Raw genomic sequence first — 21,331 nt, 5'->3', positions numbered from 1 at the left:
AGCATCCAAATGATTACAAATGAGGGCCGAAAGTTGCAAAACATGTATCCGGTTTTGCCACTCCTAATAAAAGTGGGAAAAATCTTCAAAAACAAAATTACAAACAGTTGAACAAGGTCTGTTACGTCGGCAAATTATTAATTTTCCAGAATCTAACATCAACAAATGACAACAACAACAGTTACTTCTACAAAATTGCAATTACAGTCCTGAATACACTGTATTGATATACTGCGCGAACCGTATTTATTCGCCACAGTAGTACTACATCGACTGACTGCGGCAACCGGATTGATCAGCACAGGCATGAAACAGCCGTACCAGAGACCATACTACTCTTATAACTAGCCGCAGTGAAAAGGTTAAATACGTGATATGAAAAACGTACTTTTTACGTCGATTTGTCCCACCATAACTCACGTAATTTTTATCACGTTTTAAATACGTGATATGAAAAACATAGTTTTTTTAGAATCAATCTTAGGAGGCTAAAAATTAATTCAATTAAACTCAATAATACATAATTAATTACTTCATTAACAGAAACTAATCATCAAAAACAAATAAACATCTCAAATAGTTGTCAAGAAGAATTACTGTAACAAACTGTTGGTATACCTACATACAATACTCAAAATGGTCTGGACGTATGTGATACAGCAGCAAAATCCAACCTATCCATAATGAGATTATAATCTAGTGTTACGCTCTGTCTATAGGGCTTTCATCGATTGTCATTTGTTTCAAGCTTCTGTCATGTGTCCACATAATATTAATATATCTACGTCATACGTCTTTGGTTTGTATCATTGTTATATTATTATACCAATAACTTACGACGTAGATATATTATTATTATGTGACACATGACAGAAGCTCGAAACAAATGACTGTGAATGAAAAGCCCTATAACAGACGCCTTATGGTTTGTGTCAAACATGTCATGTTTTTTCCATACTAGAGGTCCAGTCATTGGACTGACCCAAAGTCAATTTTTTACTTCGAGCCCCAAAGTTGCTTATTGTTAGAATGTTTATAATATATTGCTAAATAAAAGTTTCAAAAAAAAATTACTCATACTTTAAACGATACAAATACATAGGCATATCTTTATTATTGTTATACATTGATAGTAATTAACACAATAAATACACACTTAAAAGACTAATACAAATACTGATGATGACGAAGTACATTATAATTAAAAATTAATAACCATTTTCATATCGCTGCAACACGAAGCCAAAGCCATCTTATATTTCAGTTCGTTTAGATAGCACAACAAGCACTGACCGAACAGTTTCAAAACTCATTAGTTTTTCATCAGAGAATGCATATGTTGCTATCTCCAAACCATGTACATAGCTGTAACATCTGTACATGCATTGGGTTCTTCTTCTGTCTTGCTGTGGGCATACTCAGCTGCAAATAATATTGCTGCAATATGGCTGCAGACTTCACTATTACCGGCCATACACATACAATGTGCATTTGCTATGCCATCAGAACTGGCTATCACCCACGCATCTAGTGGTTTAGCATTAGCTTTTTGGGAATGCTTAACCTAAAAAAATATTTTATCTTTGTGGGAATTCTTCAACTACAAAAATTTATTTTTATTGAGAGTATTTGCGTTCTTTACAATGATTGAGAATATTTTATTTAAAATCAGACATTCATATATGTAATATAATTTTAGAACAAACAATCATAACTTATTCACTTTTCTATCATCGCAATTACATGTCGTCGACCTAATCTGTAAACTGCGTAACTCCATTTATCAAAATTTTACAGGAGACACAAAAAACTATTTCTCTAAATATGACTAATGTGAATACTACTACATTTTAAAACATAGGATGCTAAAATGGAATATTTTATAGATACACATAATATCACTAACATTTGTATATACAGCTTTTCATCGATTGTCATTTGTTTCGAGCTTCTGTCATATGTTGTATAATTTGTGTATAATATTAATATACACGGATTATACGACATTTGACAGAAGCTCAAAACAAATGACTGTGAGTAAAAAGCCCTACTGTTTAATATGAGTATTTAATATTACTTACCACCAACTTTTTCTTGAAAATATCACTTTCTGAACAGTGAGGTAGTCGTGTGGTATGACAAACTGGGGAGTTGCATATTTTTCGTACTAAATTTGCCACAAGGGAGATACTGTGTATACGAAGATGTCATTATTTACACATCTGGTAAAAATATGCATGTGTATCCTTTTTAAATGAGAAGTAGGGACTTTTTCAAACACATGGCAGTAATAACTCATTTTCAGAGAATTATGGAGTTACACAGTTTACAAATTAGGATGACAATATGTCTGGTTTCATACAGATATACAGGGTGTCCCGAAAAGATTGGTCATAAATTATATCTCATATTCTGGGGTAAAAAATAGTTTGATTGAACCTAACTTACCTTAGTACAAATATGCTCATAAAAAAAAGTTACAATCTTTTGAAGTTACAAAATGAATATCGATTTTTTTCAATATATCGAAAACTATTAGAGATTTTTTATTGAAAATGGACATGTATAATTCTTATGGCAGGAACATCTTAAAACAAAATTATAGTAAAATTTGTCCACCCCTTAAAAATTTTATGGGGGTTTTGTTCCCTTAAACCCCCCAAACTTTTGTGTACGTTCCAATCAATTCTTTATTGTGGTACGATTAGTTAAACACAACGTTTTTAAAACTTTTTTGCCTCTTAGTATTTTTACGATAAGCCAGTTTTTATCAAGATGCGGCTTCTTTTTTAATACATTTACATAAAAATTTTAAGGGGTTTTGTTCCTTTAAACCCCCAAATGTTTGTGTACGTTCCAATGAAACTATTATTGTGGTGCCATTAGTTAAACACAGTGTTTTTAAAACTTTTTGGTTCTTAGTCTTTTTTTGATAAGTCACCTTTTATCAAGATTTCTTCCTTCTTTTTCTTTTTCAAAATATACCTAAAAATGTAAATTATAATTAAATTTTCAGATTATTAACAGGTCTATAATCATACTTAACCATATACAAATATGTGGTGGATTCGACAAATATTCAAAATATCTCGATAAACACTGGCTTATCGAAAAAGTACTGAGATGCAAAAAAGTTTTAAAAATATTGTGTTGAACTAATGGTGCCACAATAATAATTAATTGGAAAGTACACAAAATTTTGGGGGGGTTTAAGGGAACAAAACCCCCATAAAATTTTTATGGGGTGCACAAATTTCACTTTAATTTTTGTTTAAAGATGTTGCTGCCGTAATAATGCCACATGTCCATTTTTAATAAAAAAATCTCTAATAGTTTTCGATATATGAAAAAAAATCGATTTTCATTTTGTAACTTCAAAGGGCTGTAACTTTTTTTGTGTGCACTATTGTATATAGGTAAGTGAGGTTCAATCAACCTATTTTTGACCCCAGAATCTGTGTTATAATTTATGACCAATCTTTTCAGGACACCCTGTATAAACATAAATAAATCTAATATTTAAAACCAATTTATCCAAAAGGCACTAATACTGTTATCCATATATTTATTAATTGTGAATAAATAAAATAAAGGCATACCTTTCCAACAATAATATAGAAATCATTAACAATTTTTACTCCCAACTTTCAAAACAAATCCAGTTGTGAAGGCTTTTATGTGCCTGAAGGCTTTTGCATGCTTTCATCTGCTACTTAGAGTAGTAACTGTGAGACTCCACTAGAATATGTATAAATATCTATTCTATAATAGTAATTGGTGGAATGCACTTTACTCCAATTCTGATGACTGAATTGTATAATATGGATCTACCCTAATTATTTTCAGCTTCAATGAATATCTAAAACAATAAAAGAAATAATGTTATTGCTTGCAAAATTCACCATTATTGATAAATATCAGGGAAAAATGAACAGCTTGCCTACCTTTCTTTAACATCTGAAATTTCCAATAATAATTTCCTTATAATCACTTTGCGTTGTGGTAAGTTTATAAAATTCACAATGACAAACAAAAGTGTTAAAAATACACAAAAAAAACAGCAAACAAAATCCAAATGAATCTAAAATAGGCAAAATACGACGATGGATATACCATGAAATAAAAAATAAAACGATGCGATGATTCAAACTTCAAACATGAAACATAACCTTTGTTTTGTAACTTCTAATCTGACATCTGACTTTTAAAGCTCCTCAAAATTTCGTGACGTCAGACTTACTGTCTGAAATGAAAACGTTTTTTTAAACGTACTTTAACGTCATTACTCTTACGTATTTAAAATCACCTACAAAATACGTCCATATGACATAATGTTCAAACACGTGTATATATTCAACCAAACACAGACGTTTCATCGACGTTATTGACGTCACTTGGTTGCCTGGGAAAGTTATGTCGACTTTACACTACATGATTTATCATGTGATTTGTCATATGATTTTTCCCATGACGAGCCGCATGACAATGCTTATGACAAAACGAGCCGTATTAACAATGCAAAATCATATGACAAATCACACAGTGTAAACATGTAAATTTCACTCCATAACCAAATCATATGACAAATCACATGATAAATCATGTAATGTAAAGTCGACTTTAGGTACTTTAACAACTAGACATGTTCTTCATCAATACACGGTGTTTCTAAATAAGTGCGACAAACTTTAAAGAGATTTTAGACCCTCTACTTTTTGACGTACGTTAAACGTAAAACGTTATACGTGTCATGCGCAATGAGTGATAAATAAGGGATAACGTATTTGCTTAAAATAGATTTTGAAACCCTTCAGAAAATACACACACAGATTAATGTTAATTGACATTTGGCAAATGTAACCTATAAAACGGCAGTTGTGTGCTATAACTTATTTTATTGAATTATTTGCCATAATGGAAGAAAATGTATTAAGACGTTCACCAAAGACAATTTACTACTTTAGGAACACAAAACATCCATCCTAAGTTTAACAAGACAATTCAATCAAGTGTCAGATTTCTCAAGAAATGGTGTTATATTCTACCAGGGTTGCCAAGCAGATTATATTCAATTATATTATAACATATTATATTAACAAACATATTATGTTTATTACCTGATAGTTTTTTTTAAACAAATTTTGATTACAATTTTATACATCGTTACTATATTTTTTAAACGCTTTTCTTTAGTTCAATAGTTTGCGTCAAATCTTTAGAGGTTAATTTGACTGCCTTTTCTTCAATGCAAATGAATGACAATTTGCAGACATATGCATTAGCGGGAACAATACACGAATAGTCAATAAAAAAAATTGTTTATGTTTATTAATTGTTTAAATAAAAAAAAACGATTTTAATGGAAAATGCTTAAATTCTCTTGTTTTTTACAATGTAGAAACTTGAAATTTTTACGGATTGTAGCTAATGATATGAACTATACATAATTTCACTTTTTACGTTAATTGTTTACGTTATGCTTCATAAATAAACAATAAAGTTTCAAATTTTAAACGCTCATATATTTGTTTATATAAAAATCGGCGCTTATTCGTGTCAAATTTCAATACGATACGAAACAAAACTTCAACCAAAACTCGAATTCAAAAAATTCGTGTTTTTATAGTAGTCTTAGAAAAACCACCGGTAAAAACGTTTTGTGCTATAATTAACATTAGAATTCGTTTTGGCGTATTAATTAAACGCTTTTCTTTATTTCAATCGTTTGGGTCAAATCTTTGGACGTTAATTTGACTGCCTTTTCTTCAATGCAAATGACTAAAAATTTGCAGACATATGCATTCGCGGGAACAGTACACGAATAGTCAATAACATTTTTTTTATGTTTATTAATTGTTTAAATAAAAAAACGATTTTAACGAAAAATGCTTAAATTCTCTTGCTTTTTACAATGAAGAAACTTGACACTTACAGATTGTAGCTAATTATATAAACTATACATAATTTCACTTTTTACGTTAATTGTTTACGTTATGCTTCATAAATAAATTTATAGAGTTTCAAATCTTTTGCCGATTCCGACTACTTTTCATGTTTGTATATCATATGTTTTATACAGTGAGCACGTAAAGGTTGGAATAAATTCATTTTCTCCAGAATGGACGATTTTGGAAAAAAATCCCGAAACAGGTCAGTTTTTATTTTTAAATTGCGACTTTTTGGCATATGTATCATACTAGTGACGTCGCCCATCTGAGCGTAATGAGGTCATCTATAATTTCTTTAAATGAGAATAGGGGTCGTGTGATAGCTCATTTGAAAGGTAATTCAATTCTCTATTCAGTAGTATAAACATTAACATAATTATTTATAGAGGGTGTCAACAAAAAATTTTTTTTGATTAAATTTATTGACGTAAAAAGAAGAATGTATGTAATTTATTTAACTCAAAATACATTTTACTGCTATCAGAAAACAGGAAGTAATGTTTATTTGACAAATAAATATTGTTTTTTGCTTAAATTAATATTAAAGCAGCCACCCACCTTCCTCTTGACAGTTTGAACATTTAATTTAAGCGAAAAGCAATGATTATTTTTCAAATAACAAATTTTTCTGTTTTCTGAGAGCAGTAAAATATATTTTGGGCTAAATAAATTACATGCATTCTTCTTTTTAGTCAATAAATTTAATTAATAAATTTTTTTTGGACGCTTTGTATAAATAATTATGTAAACGTTTATATTACTGAATAGAGAATTAAATTACCTTTCAAATGAGCTATCACACGACCCTATTCCCATTTAAAGAAATCATCTATGACGTCATCACGCCCAGATGGGTGACGTCACTAGTATGATATATATGCTAAAAAGTCGTAACTTAAAAATAAAAGTTGACTTATTTCGGGATTTTTTCCAAAGTCGTCCATTCTCGAGAAATTGAATTTATTCCAACCTTTACGTGCTCACTGTATATATATATTTTAATAAACATGCGATATATTTTAATGTTTGAAAAGTGTAAGACTAAAAAGTAAAAAATAAAAAAATATGAAAAAAAATTTTTTAGAAAACGCTTATCTTTAGTTCCGAGTGACTAAAATTATAAATATTAAAAAATCAACTAAAAAGCAAAACGCTTCATAGAATAAACGGTTTTCGCCCCACGCTTTTCTTTAACGAATGTGTTGGATTTTTTCAATTTTTTTTATTTTTTGCTTTTTAGTTGATTTTTTAATATTTATAATTTTAGTCACTCGGAACTAAAAAAAAGCGTTTCCTAAAATTTTTTTTTTCATATTTTTTTTATTATTCTAGTTGTTTTTGGTTCAGCTCATATGACTTTTTTTTCGTTTTTTATGATTTAGATATATGACATATGGCAATCTTACAAATACGTAATCCCTTAATAACGTGAACCCTTAATAACGTGAACCTTATTTCTACCTAAATAAGGGGACACCTTATCCGCTAATAAGGTAATACGTTATTTTTCAGTTAATGCGCATAAGCAGAATAGCGTATAACGTTTAACGTTGCTGAAATAAGGGGCTTAAAAACTCTCTTTTAAGGGGTAATTCTGCATGAAAAATAATGACAATTGGCTTTATAAACGTATGTCCGCAAATATTTCGTTTCCGAAATACGGGATGTTGAATTTTTTGTTACAAACTGACGATATATTTATTGCTTTAAAACCGGTTGAGATAGGCAAATGAAATTTGGTAGGTTATAAGAGATGGTTATTGCGGATTTTTTGGCATACAATTAAGAATTTAGTATTCACCATTAGCGCGCATACGTGTATGACCGATCATATTACCCATATGCACGCTAATGGTGAATATAAAATTCTTAATTTTGTGTCTAAAAATCCGCAATAACCATCTCTTAGAACCTACCAAATTTCATTTGCATATCTCAACTGGTTTTAAAGCAATAAATAGATCGTCAGTTTGTAAGAAAAAATTCAACATCCCGTATCTTGGAAACGAAGCGTTTGCGGACATATGATTATAAAGCAAACTGTCATTATTTTTTCATGCAGAATTACCCCTTAATTAAAGTTTGTCGCACTTATTTAGAAGCACTGTGTATTGATGAAGAACATGTCTAGTTGTTAAAGTACCTAACTTTTTTATTATCCAACATAAACAAATGAATCAAAAAACAGAATGTTAAGAAAACCTGAGGCTATAGTTGGATTTAAATTTCAGTAATTTATAAATGCTAGAATATTCCACAGGATGATGCGAACTTTGAGAAAAACACAGTTTGATTGGTACACCCGGTATACAATGAAAATTTACCTGTTTAGCAACAATTTTACAGTGGTATTGTTAAAGAATCAGGATATAACATGTTCAAAAAATAACTTAAATCGGCCAACTGGTTTAGGAAATATGAGATATCAAAAATGACCAAATTTTTAAGTGGGCCGATTTCTATGCACGTAAGTTTATTATAGAAAACACACTTAACATAAGTTAAGTATCTAACATAATTTTTACAGAAACCTCAAACTTTTCCACAAGCAATAAACACAGAGGCACTAGTACAATTTTATTATGACTAAAACATATATTTTTAAATATATCAAGTAAATGATATTTAATGAACATTTTTTAGTTAATTTTTTTATGTGAATATTCTAACTACCTATGCAATAAATTAAATTTTTTGCAAATTTTTATAATTCCATAATGTTCATTGGGCATGAAATGGTGTCACCCTGATGCTTTCTATGATATTCTTATTCTTAATTTTGTCCTTTTTTGTCACTCCACTCAACCAATTAAGCATTCTCGTTTCTGTCACATTATGCACTTGTTGTTCCTCTTTTTTTTAACTGCCCAGCATTCAGTTCCCTACATCATTTATTTATTTATTATTTATGGACTTACCGAAGTCCATTAGTACATAATACAATTAAAATGTCACACAAACTAGAAAAACAATTGGAAATAAGATCTAGTACAAAATTGGTAAATACATAATAAACAATAATAAAATTACTTGCTCTCATTTAACAATTGAGAGCTAGTCCTATAATATAAAGTAATAAAATCTAAATATCTAAAACATTTTGCAATTGACAAATACAACTTATCTTAGAACAAAGACAATAACAGTAATTGACAAATCAGTCTTGAAATTAAAATATTAAGTTAAATATATAAATGTAATTGTGTGGAAAACGCAGTAATAGACGGAGAGCTAGAGCCAAAAAATCATCGTCATAAGTAATATGGAGTTTTTCCTGTGAAATGTGTCCATTGTATATTGACAATTATGACCCCTTTCAGGCTGACACCTCAGTGGATACAGGAAGTAGCAATAAGGGATGAAAGGGGAAAGTTAGTGCAGTCTTTAAAGGTTTCCACCTCCTATTTTGTTAAACCTCCATTGATTTGCATGAAAATTGGTGACTAGTTAGAGCATACCTCAAGAAATAAAACTGATTTGGTGCCAACTTGCACTTTTACCCTGGTGGTGATTACCACCCCTTCCCGCGGGTGAAAACAATTTTATTAAAAATAACCCCACAATTCAATAGAGGGACAAATTTTAAGTAAAGTTTGTTATATCATGTTATTAAAATAAATCAATACTTTTTGAGTTTTTAAAAATCAAAGATTTGTCTATTTAAGACCATGCGTGAAGTTACGGATGATAAAAAGAACATATTAATCAATTATTGTATGTTAGTAAAATATTATTTTTATATTATTTCGATATTTAATTGAATTTTTTCTATCAATATAAACTGAATATGTCCAGAAACAGGGGGTGTCCAATAATGGATACATTTGACATATTCGAATACACTTTTGCTAAATTTATAATATCGAAATAATATAAAAATAATATTTTACTAACATAAAATAATTAATTAATATGTTCTTTTTATCATCCGTAGCTTCACGCATGGTCTTAAATAGACAAATCTTTGATTTTTAATAACTCAAAAAGTATTGATTTATTTTAATAACATGATATAACAAATTTTACTTATAATTTGCCCCTCTATCGATTTGTGGGGTTATTTTTAATAAAATAGTTTTCACCCCCGAGAAGGGGTGGTATCCACTCCCAAGGTAAAAGTGCAAGTTGACACCAAATCATTTTTATTTCTTGGAGCATTCATTGGAACTTTCATGCAAATCGATGGAGGTTAAACAAAATAGGAGGTGAAAACCTTTAAAGACTACACTAACTTTCCCCTTTCATCCCTTATTGCTACTTCCTGTATCCACTGAGGTGTCAGCCTAAAAGGGGTCATAATTGTCAATATACAATGGACACATTTCACATGCCAAACTCCATATTACTTATAACGATGATTTTTAGGCTCTAGCTCTTAAACTATAAAGTCGTTCATAAAGAAATCAATATGCGGAGATAATGTGTTTGCTAATTTAATAGTTTTACAGAGATAGGAACTTGAACCATAGTTTGTACGGTTAATGGCTTCGTGGAAGGTGATCACAGAACGGGTGGTTCTTGAAGGTACAACGTAGACCAATTTTATTTAAGAGTGAGATACAGAATTTATGACCATGAATTAAGTTATATAAGAAGCAAAGATCTTTATGTTGACGACGACTCTGTAATGAGTCAAGTCGAATAACTTGCAGTAAAGACTCGTAACTTTGACAAGTGAAATACATCTTATAAGCATAATAACGTAAGAATTTACGCTGAACTTGTTCGATTTTATTAATGTGACCAATATTGAGGTGACCCAACACATGATGCATAATGTAAATGTGGTCTACCCAAAGAACAATAAAGAAGTTGTAAAGAACGACCAGTCATAAAGTCATAGCTACATCTTTTAACAAAGCCAAGCATCTTTAATGACTTAGAAACCATGCTATTAATTTGTAGGTTGAAATTCAAGTTAGTGTCAAGAATAACACCCAGATCTATAATAACTGAGTCAACTAATTGTAACCTATAGTGTCCCGTATATTTATAGTAAGAACTATTCTCAAAGTTTCTTAGTCGAGTAAAAGTTGTAGCATGTCATTTGTTTGCATTTAAGTCCATACCATTAAGTGAGCACCACTCCACAAGATTATTAAGATCTTATTGCAAATTGTAGCGATCCAAATCAGAGGTAATTATGTGAAATAATTTAAGGTCATCAGCAAATAGAAGAAATTGAGCAAAATTGAAACTTTTATTTATGTCATTTATAAATAAATTAAAAAAGATAGGTCCTAAGTGGGAGCCTTGAGGTACCCCCGATTTAACTATAATTTCATTAGAGAAATAATTCTTAATACGAACTATCTGCTTTCTATCTACCTAATAGATAATTTCGAGTCCAACTAAGCAGAGGATCAGAGAAACCTAACTGTTCGATCTTATGTAACAATAACGTATGGTTGACCCTAGCAGTAGCAAATGCCTTGGAAAAATCTGTATAAATCGTATCTACCTGTTGTTTGCTTTCCAAGGCTTCATTTAAGAAGGAGGTATAATTTAACAAGTTCATTTCAGTTGATCTCCCCATAACAAAACCATACTTTTGTTCAATTACATATTACGTTTTGTATAGTAGGCTTAATTTTGTCACATATTAAACTCTCGAATAGTTTAGGTATAGTATTAAGGATACTAATAGGTCTGTAGCTTTGAACCCTGCTTCTATCGTCATTCTTGAATATCGGTGATATAAAACTAACTCTCCAAACGGGAGGGAATTCACTCGTTTGTAATGATTTTTGAAAAATAAAGAATAAGGGACGAGCAAGATTAAAACTACAGTATTTCAGTAACTTGCATAGGCGCCCATACTAACGGGCAGGGGGGGGGGGGTGTGCGCCCCTAGCTTTTCGGGAAAGAACGAAAATTAAATTTATATTACATAAACGTATTTTGTCAAAAAATGTTTGGATAATTTTGAGAGATAAATTGGAAACAACATATTTATTAATAAAAAATTTACATATTGGGTAATTAATAGTTTAACAGAATCTGTGTCTCCGCGACAGCGGTCTATAATATGGAATGTGCATAATACACATTTCGCACAGTCACCGTATGCTATTAACCAAAAAAATATTAAAAGAGATTAGAAACGTGGGAAACATCTGTAATCGACACACAAAGTATTGAATGAATCATTTATTTATAATACTGTAAAGAAAATTATACCAGCAAGAAATCGGATCTCTCACCGATAATCACTATGAGCATGAGCCATTTGTCTTTGAGAACTGGCACTATAAAATGTAAAATCGGTGAAGTGTTTAAATTTGTTTTCTATTTAAGTTTTGTGTACATACACCGAATAGAACCATCTCCATAAGCACCATTAGGTAAGTGATTATATTTTAAAATTTAATATAAATTCATATTGAAAAATAATTTTTAAAATTTATTCAACATAGTTAGTCAAATCTTAGTTTGTAAAAGTCTGTTTTTAGTAAGTAGATTATTTTTAAAGTGTACATTATGATGAACAGAACAAATTTTATTTAAATGAAAAACAGGTGATCTTGAATGATTATGATGAATGAGTGTTCTATACAGGGTGTCCCAAAAGTAGCGGAAAGGTCGAATAATTCGCGAAATGAACATTGGATCGAAAAACTGAAAAATATGTGTTAAATATTTCTCAAAAATCTATGGAATGACACTAAACAAGTCCCCCACTCCAACCCTTGGGGCTGGAGCGGGGGGTAACTTTAAAATCTTAAATGGAAACCCCAATTTTTGTTGCAGATTTGGATTCTCCTTGTAAAAATAAGCAAATTTTATTCGAACCATTTTGTGAATTGTGGATAGATCGCGCTATAATCGGAAAAAACGATATATCGTGATACCATAGCAAAATTATAGAAACGGTCTAATATTTCGAGAAATGTACTTCCAAATGAAAAACCAAAAAACACTTGTTTAATATTTTTCAAAAACCTATCGAATGACACCAAACACGATTCTCCACTCCACACTCTGGAGGTGGGGTAGGGGTTACCTTTAAAATCTTAAATAGGAACCCCTGTTTTTTATTGCAGATTGAGTTTCCTCTTTAAAAAATCATCATCCACCCTCAAAAGTTCACTGCTGAACATAGGCTTCCTCCCCTCGTTTCCAACCCCATCTATCCTGCGCCGCTCTCATCCAGTTTTTATTTAGCTTTCTTAAGTCGTCAGTCCATCTTCTAGTAGGTGGTCGACCGACGCTTCTTTTGTCTTCTCTTAGCCTCCATTCTAATAACCTCTTTGTCCATCGCCCATCTGTCATTCTGGGTATGTGTCCTGCCTATCTCCACTTCAACCTGGCTATCCTTTCGATGCCGTCAGTCACCTTTGTTCTTCTCCTGATTTCTTCGTTTTTGATTTTGTGTTGCAGTTATTCCTAACACTGACCGCTCCATTCTTCTCTGCGTGACTCTTAGTTTGGTAGCCGAGGCATTAGGTTAAGGTAAGTGTTTCTGATCCATACGTCAAGACTGGGAGGACGCACTGATCAAATACCTTTCTCTTTGGGCATATGGGCAACTCACTTTTAAAAGTTGCTCTCAGTTTTCCAAATGCTGGTTATCCCTGCCAATCTTAATTTCATGTCCCAGGTATTTACATCTATCTACGAGTTCTATTTATTTCCCACCAATACTAATGTTCTGGTTGGGTACCAATTTTGTTATTATTTTTATTTTCGAGATGTTTATATTTAAACCTACATTTTATGTAGCCACAACGAGTTCCTGTACCATCTCTCTTGCCATACCTACATCCTCAGCTACTATGACTATATCATCGGCGAAACGTAAGTTGTTTAGTTATTCTCCATCTATTTTTATTCCCTTTATCATCCAATCCAAACTCTTGAAAGTAGCTTAAGCTGCTTGAAAGACCGTATTAAAAAGTTTAGGTGAAATTGGGTTAGTCCTTGTCTAACCCCCCGTTCTATTTTTATGCGATTACTGTTAGTATCTAATTTGACAGTGGTTGCTGCCTGTAAGTTGTTAAGCTCAACGGTGTCAAAGGCTTTGTCAAAATCGATAAAAACCAGAACTAGAGTTTTATTGTATTCCACTACTTTCTCTATTAGGGTTTTATACTTTGTAGATGGTCATTTGTTCCGTAACTTTTTCGGAATCCTGCCTGTTCTCTTGGTTGATAAGTCTCTAACTTTCTTTCCATTCTCTTAACTATTATTCGCGTAAATAACTTATAAAAATAGCTGAGGAGGCTAATCGGTCTGTAATTCTCTAAGTTAGCATTGTCTCCTGCTTTGTGTAATAGAATCATAGTAGCGTTGTTCCAGTCTGTTGGAATATTGGCGTTGTGAAGGCAGATATTGAAAAGTAGTTTAATTTTTTCAAGTAGTATATTTCCTCCAATTTTTAGTGCTCCTGATACTATTCTATCTTGCCCGGGATTCGATTATTTTGCATTTTCTTCAGAGCCTCTTCGATTTCTGATTTTGTTATATCGGGCATTAAATCTAATCCTTGATTTAATTCTCCAGTTTTTACTGTAATTGGAGGGTTGCATATTGTCATATTTTTTTATTGATTTGTATAACTCTGTGTAGAACTCTTTGACTATTGTTAATATTTCATCTCTGTTTGTAGTTTCTTCTCCAATTCTGTTTCTTAGTTTGTTGATTTCTATTTTGCCTTTTGTACGCTTCTCTTCAAAACTTTCATGTTCTTATTTTGCTCTATTGCTTGTTTTGTTTTTTCTACATTGTAGTTTCTTATGTCTTTTCTTATTGGCTTTATGATCGTCTTATTATTTGATTTAGCACTTCTTTTTTGGAACTGTTATCTCCTTTCATCTGTCGTCTTAGTACCATAAGGGTTTTAGTCAGTAGCGGCTCGTGATTTTTACAATAAGGGAGGCTATACCTAACTGTAAAATATCTAGACAAATTTGAACTAGCAAAAAAATGCGCAAAAAATGTAATTTAGGGCCCTGTTTTTTATTTACATTTCATAATATCATAATTCATAATTTCATGATATCACATCATTTTAAAAATAGTTAGTCTAATTGTAAAAGTTTCAATACCAAAGTGTGTGTCGTTTATTTGTTAACAATTCCATCTTTGTAAGTAGATGCATATCAAAATAAATACAGATTTGAAGTTTTGCAGTCCATACAGGATGAAGCTTCACATTTTTTAAGATATTCAACTGAATTTTTTTAATTCTAAACGCGGCCTACTACGAATTAAAAAACACGATAAAAAACCGATATTTTGCTTTGCGTTACAGATATCGGAAAAAGTTATTTGAACAAGTTGTTCCAAATATTAGTTTAACCCCACATACCAAATTTCATAACAAAATTCGCACTTTTAGCTTTTTCGTTATTTTGAGTCGGGACCCTAAAACTCGTTGTCCCGAGATGCACGCAACCACGCAACGGAGCCGATAAGCTACTTTGCCTCCCTTGGTATATCTCCGGGCAGCGTGTGATGGCACCGTAGATGCCACTGTCATGTCAGGAGACCGCGTCTCCTTAAACGCCTGCTGCGCTGCGCGGTGCATCAGCTACGGAGGCTGTTCCGCTTCTCGGCTCCGTTCATGTTTATGCATCTCGGGATAACCCAGGGTCCTGCCTACAATAATATTCAAAAACTGAGTTTTTACAAGTTGTATAATAGTGTTATAATAGTTGTATAATAGTGTCTAATAGTATAGAGAGGGCTTGTTGTTTTCGCGATTCACGATAAACAAACAGTGTAGCGTGTGTAAAAAATTTATGGGGAGGCTAAGCCTCCCTTGCCTCCTTTGACGAGCCGCCACTGGTTTTAGTAGGTTGACTTAGTTTCTCATCTTTTTGGTTTGTTGGACAATTTTTGGTGATTATTTATTTGTTCAATACATTAATGTCTGTTGTTGTATCTTTCAATGTATTATTAATATATTTTTAGAACTCCTGAATATTAGTTGGTTTTGACCATTTCCTCGGGTGTTTCTTATTTATCATTTTGAGTCTTTCCTTTTCGATCGATATCATTATTTTAGCTCTTACTAACCTGTGATCACTGCTTGTACTGAACTGGTTTAAAACATTTACGTCTTTAAATACTTATTTTCTGTTTGTTAAGAAATAGTCGATTTCGTTCCCTGTTTTTCCATCAGGACTTTCCCAGGTCTATCTTCTGTGTTTTTTATTTTTAAAGAAGCTGTTCATTTGATAGAGATTATTTTCCAAAAGGAAAGTTAACAGTTGTTTGCCTCTAGCTTTTCTGCCTTCGCTTCCAAAATTCCCCAATATTATTTCAGAGGGGTCTTCCTTGGTACCTATTTTGGCGTTGAAATCACCGCCTATTATTAAGAAGTGGCCAAGATTTTCCTTGATTGCACAGGATATTTGGTCGTAAAATATTTGGCCTTCTCAGTCCAACAAAACGCTAATAGAAAATGACCTGAATAATCAGCTAAAGAATTCAAAAAATGAAAACAATAAAGAAATATGGAACACGTTTAAAGATCTTACCTGGAAAGTAATGGAAAAATATACAACAACGATGCAGAGGCACAAAAAACAACAATGGATGACTGATGAAATCCTGGAATTGATGGAGCAGAGAAGAAAACTGAAAGATAACAAAACAGAATACAAAGAAAAACAGAAACTAATTAAACAAAAGATAAAGGTAGCTAAAGAAAAATGGATGGAGGATAAATGCAAGGAATTAGAAAAGTTGAATGAAAAACATGATACGTTTAATATGTTTAAAAAAGTTAGAGAAGTAGCTGGTCTTTATCATAAGAAAACTCCACATACTATAACCGATTCGTCGGGAAAAATGATAATAGACGAACAAGAAATTCGAACTACCTGGTATAATTATATAAATGAACTGTATAATGATGATAGACCCGAAGAACTGGAGGCTTTAGATGAAGGTGAAGGACCAGAAATACTGAAATCAGAAATACTACATGCTATAAAATTGGCAAAAAACAAGAAAGCCGTTGGTCCCGACAACATACCTACAGAAATGTTAAAGCTCATAAATGAGGAAAACATTGGAATACTAGTCAAACTTTTCAATGATGTTTATTCGACCGGTGATATCCCTGAAGATTGGTTAAAGTCCGAATTCATAACCCTACCAAAAAAACAACGTCCAAAAAACTGTAGTGATTATAGAATGATAAGCCTTATGAGCCACACTTTGAAAATCTTTCTACGTATCATTCACAGTAGAATCAGAGATAAATGTGAAGAAGACCAGGATGAAACACAATTTGGCTTCAGAAATGGACTGGGAACCCGGGACGCACTCTTTGCACTAAATGTGTTATTGCAGAAATGCCGAGATCAAAGGAAAGACGTCTTTGCTGTATTTATTGACTATGAGAATGCCTTTGATCGAGTACAACATCACAAATTAATTAGAATATTAAAGGATAAAGGAGTTGATAGTCAAGATGTACGAATCATAGAAAAATTATACTGGCGTCAAACAGCGACAGCTTGCATAAATGGAAAATCAACAGAAATATGCAAAATACAAAGAGGTGTCAGACAGGGTTGTATACTGTCCCCACTGTTATTCAATTTATATTCATATAGAATATTTAAGGAAGCGATGCATAATTTGGAATGGGGTGTAAAAGTTAATGGAATTCTGATAAATACAATCAGATATGCAGACGATACAGTTATTTTAAGTGATGATATAAATGGATTACAGCACCTTTTAAATGCCATTGACACAGTGGGAAGAGAGTTTGGCCTAAATATAAACTGTTCAAAAACAAAATACATGGTATTTAGCCGTTTGGCCCATCAAGATTCACGGTTATATGTTGATGGTCATATAATTCAAACAGTACCCAGTTTTAAATATCTTGGTTGCCATATTACTGGACAACTAGATCCAGATAAAGAGATAAAATGTAGAATCGAGATAGCCCGCACGACATTTTTAAAAATGAGGTCATTCTTCTGTAATGATACCTTGCAACTTCAACTTCGAAAGAGCATGAAATGCTACATTTGGTCAGTCCTCTTGTATGGTGTCGAAGCATGGACATTAAAAATATCCACCATTAACCGTTTGGAGGCCTTTGAAATGTGGCTGCACAGACGTATACTGAAAATACCATGGACGGCTATGCTGACAAATGTGGCAGTCCTTAAGAGAGCAAATGCTACCCGCGAGCTGCTTGATAATATCAAATATAGAAAGATGGCCTATTTTGGACACGTAGTAAGGGGAGACCGGTATAATATTCTTCAACTTATTATGATGGGTAAAATCGAAGGACGCTGAGGAATTGGTAGAAAGCAGGCCTCTTGGTTGAAGAATATCCGGGAGTGGACAGGAATAAAGAAAGCAGAACACCTATTTAGAATAGCTCGAGACAGAGACAGTTTCGCCATGTTAATCGCCAACGTCAAGGGGACTTGATAGGGCACGTTAAGAAGAAGTAGTCTAAATGGCCCGTAGTAGGTGCGTACACTTGAATGAACTTTAGGATATATTTGGTGCTCATTTTGATGTTTAAGTATATCACCCTTGTTGATATTTGGTTTATTGACACAATTCTGTTCGCAATTCTTTTGCGAATAAAGAAGCTGACACCTCCGACTGTCGATTCCTCTTCTCTTTTGTAGTACCACAGATGGCCTGATGGGAGTGAGATAAGATGGCCTCAAAAAATAAGTATCATTTATTCGAAACTTTTTTTGGAATTGTTGACGGATGGCGCTATAATCGGAAAATGCGATTAATTTGCGCCATCTATCACGATTCTAAAAATGTTTCGAATATATGTGACTTATTTTTCATAAGGATTCTAAATCTGCAAAAATAATGGGGGCTCCTATTTAAGATTTTAAAGTAACCCCCCACCCCACCTCCATGGTGTGGAGTGGGGGATCGTGTTTATTGTCACTCGATTTTGAAAAATATTACACATGTGTTTTTTGGTTTTCAGTTGGAAGTGTATTTCCCGAGATATTAGACCGTTTCTATAATTTACCAAGGTTATCACGATAAATCGTTTTTACCGATTACAGCGCCATCTATCCATAATTCGAAAAGATTTCTCGAATAAAAATTGCATATTTTTACGAGGGGAATTCAAATCTGCAATGAAAAACGCTGGACGGAAGGGCCGCCCGAGAACTTTATCGTACCGATCTATTATCGTTATCGTACTAGATACTGGCATTCTATAAAAATAACAAAGTTACTCGTTATTTTGATATTTTAGAAACACCTTGTATACTTGAAAATATTTTATGGTTCTACGCATCATTATTTCTCGCATTTGAGAAAATGTTCGGGGACACACTATAGATTATTGCATAAATCAATAGAATATTAGTCATACTTTCATTTCAAATTAGTCCATTTTTCTGAGAAATTAATAGTTTACAATATTTGCATTTTACTGCATGGATTGTAATGAAATTTTGGGAGTAGCCCAAAGCCCAATCTCCTAATTCAAAGTATATCCTATATACTATGGCGCTTTTATCATGGGGGCGGTTCTCACCACTTCTCGGGGATAGAACATTTTTATTTTCGAATTGCATGGAGCAAAAGGAAGAATTTTAAGAAAATTTAAAAATGCGCTCTATAATTTGATCTTATTTTTTTCACCCGTCCAACTTTTGAAAGTAGAAATTACACTATATTAAGAGGTATTGCAAAAGAAAAACAATGCATTTAAATTCTGGTGGATGAGGGGTTAAATGTATGTACTTCTCATTTTTCCTTAAAGTACATTAGTCATATATTTTTTTGCACCATATCTCGCTTAGTTTGAATGTAACCGACATTTAACGGTGCTCGTTTTAAAGGCCTTTTCAAACACTACAAAAGCATGAGCACTTTGAGCATGCACCAAAAAACAAACTCTTTTTACCTACCATATCTCTTTTTGTATTATAAATAGAAAATTTACGAAGGAACGAATCTCTTTGTTATTTATAATTAAAAATTTTTTTTATATGTATAGTGTTTTTAGTTTGATGCATAGTTTTTAAGGTATTCACAAAAAACCGTCCGAAAACGTGTCATTTTTAAATGAAAATGGCCAATTTTCAACTACGCATAACTCAAAAAGTATTGAGTTCTCAAAAAAAAGTATAGATCAGTTTTTGCTTAAAAATAGGTTCTCTAGCCACTTCCATGCTTATTTTGACCAATAAATTTTCCACCCCCTTGAAGGGGTGGGAATTGCCCCAAGATAAAAGCGCCACAATATATAGGGTAGATTTTGTTTCTTGAGCTATTCCCTACTTACTGTGAAAATATCAAGTACATCGATGTAGTAGGATGGAATTTGGAGCCAAATACCCTCATTGACTGCCCTGTAATAATGCTCTGCTATGATCGCGTGAGAGGGGACACACACAAGATTCTAGCAAAATTTCAATTTTCTGTAACTTTTCGAGTTTTTGAGTTACAGCAACGAGTTTTATGTCATTGGAAAGATAATTTTACATTCTTTCAAAACATGTAAAAATATATAGGGCGTATGTAAAAAATTAAGATTTTTTTTTCATTTCCGGTTAAACCGGAAGCCATATTGTGGGTAAAATTTATTGTGCTAATAGATAACAAAGTATGTACTATATACGTCTGCCAAATTTTAAATTTTAGTTTCTATTACAGAGGTAGTTACGGGAACTCGAATATTTTTTTAAATAAAATTCATAACTCCCCTCCTATGAGGAGTTAAGAAATCTGACTAATGTTATTCAATTTACCGATAGGATATCAAAAATATATCAAAAGATAAACAAATTCCTTGAAGTCATTTTTGAGAAAATTTAGTTCAAATTTATGTCAAATTTTGACCCCTTAAATATAGGCAACCCATAACTTTTTCTGAAAAACGATAATATTCTTGTTATAGCCCCATCTTTAGGCTATATAAATGTTTTTTCAAATTAAATTTATCTTAAACAAGTTTTTAGATTGGTAGGGAAATGTATCGGGTGGGCGGTCAGCCATGCTGGCCGCCATTTTGAATTTGGAAATGTCAAATTCCGTATTTCTATTTACCTATCGATGAGCTAACTTTAAGTTAAATTTCATTCGTTTCGGTCAAAATTTGCAAAAATGGGCCCCAAATAACCCCCCTATCTCGGCCCCCCTTTGAGAGGTTTTTTTTCGAAAGCTTAGTTTCTCTACAAAATTCTCTTAAACTTACTCATACCGAATTTCATCGAAATCGGTCCAGTAGTTTTTGCTGGGCGGTGGCGACATACGTACGTACATACTTCCGACATGTTTTTTTTATTTGCTTTTTAGACTCAGGGGGACTCAAAACGTCGAAAAAAAGTGAAATCTAAAAAAAATTTTTTTGCACGATCCTATAACTTTATTATACTCATACTGCGTATGTAGTACGATAAAGTAAAATG

General features: G+C 32.3%; 1 protein-coding gene and 1 long non-coding RNA gene across 2 annotated transcripts in view; one reads left to right on the top strand and one right to left on the bottom strand.

Annotated features, from left to right (window-relative positions):
- LOC126893326 (ankyrin-3-like) overlaps positions 1 to 21,331 on the top strand; it is a 36,137-nt gene that overhangs the window by 3,740 nt on the left and 11,066 nt on the right. The gene's annotated exons all lie outside the window — the stretch shown is intronic.
- LOC126893327 (uncharacterized) lies at positions 1,096 to 4,163 on the bottom strand. Its single transcript, XR_007701137.1, has 3 exons — positions 3,945 to 4,163; positions 3,600 to 3,859; positions 1,096 to 1,564 (listed from the first exon to the last, which is right to left on the bottom strand). It is a non-coding gene; the product is annotated as an uncharacterized LOC126893327 (long non-coding RNA).

Source organism: Diabrotica virgifera, chromosome 10 (genome assembly GCF_917563875.1).
Source record: "Diabrotica virgifera virgifera chromosome 10, PGI_DIABVI_V3a".
NCBI lineage: Eukaryota > Metazoa > Arthropoda > Insecta > Coleoptera > Chrysomelidae > Diabrotica > Diabrotica virgifera.
The sequence above is the reverse complement of the archived record's forward strand: the minus strand, read 5'-3'. Positions and strand labels throughout refer to the sequence as shown.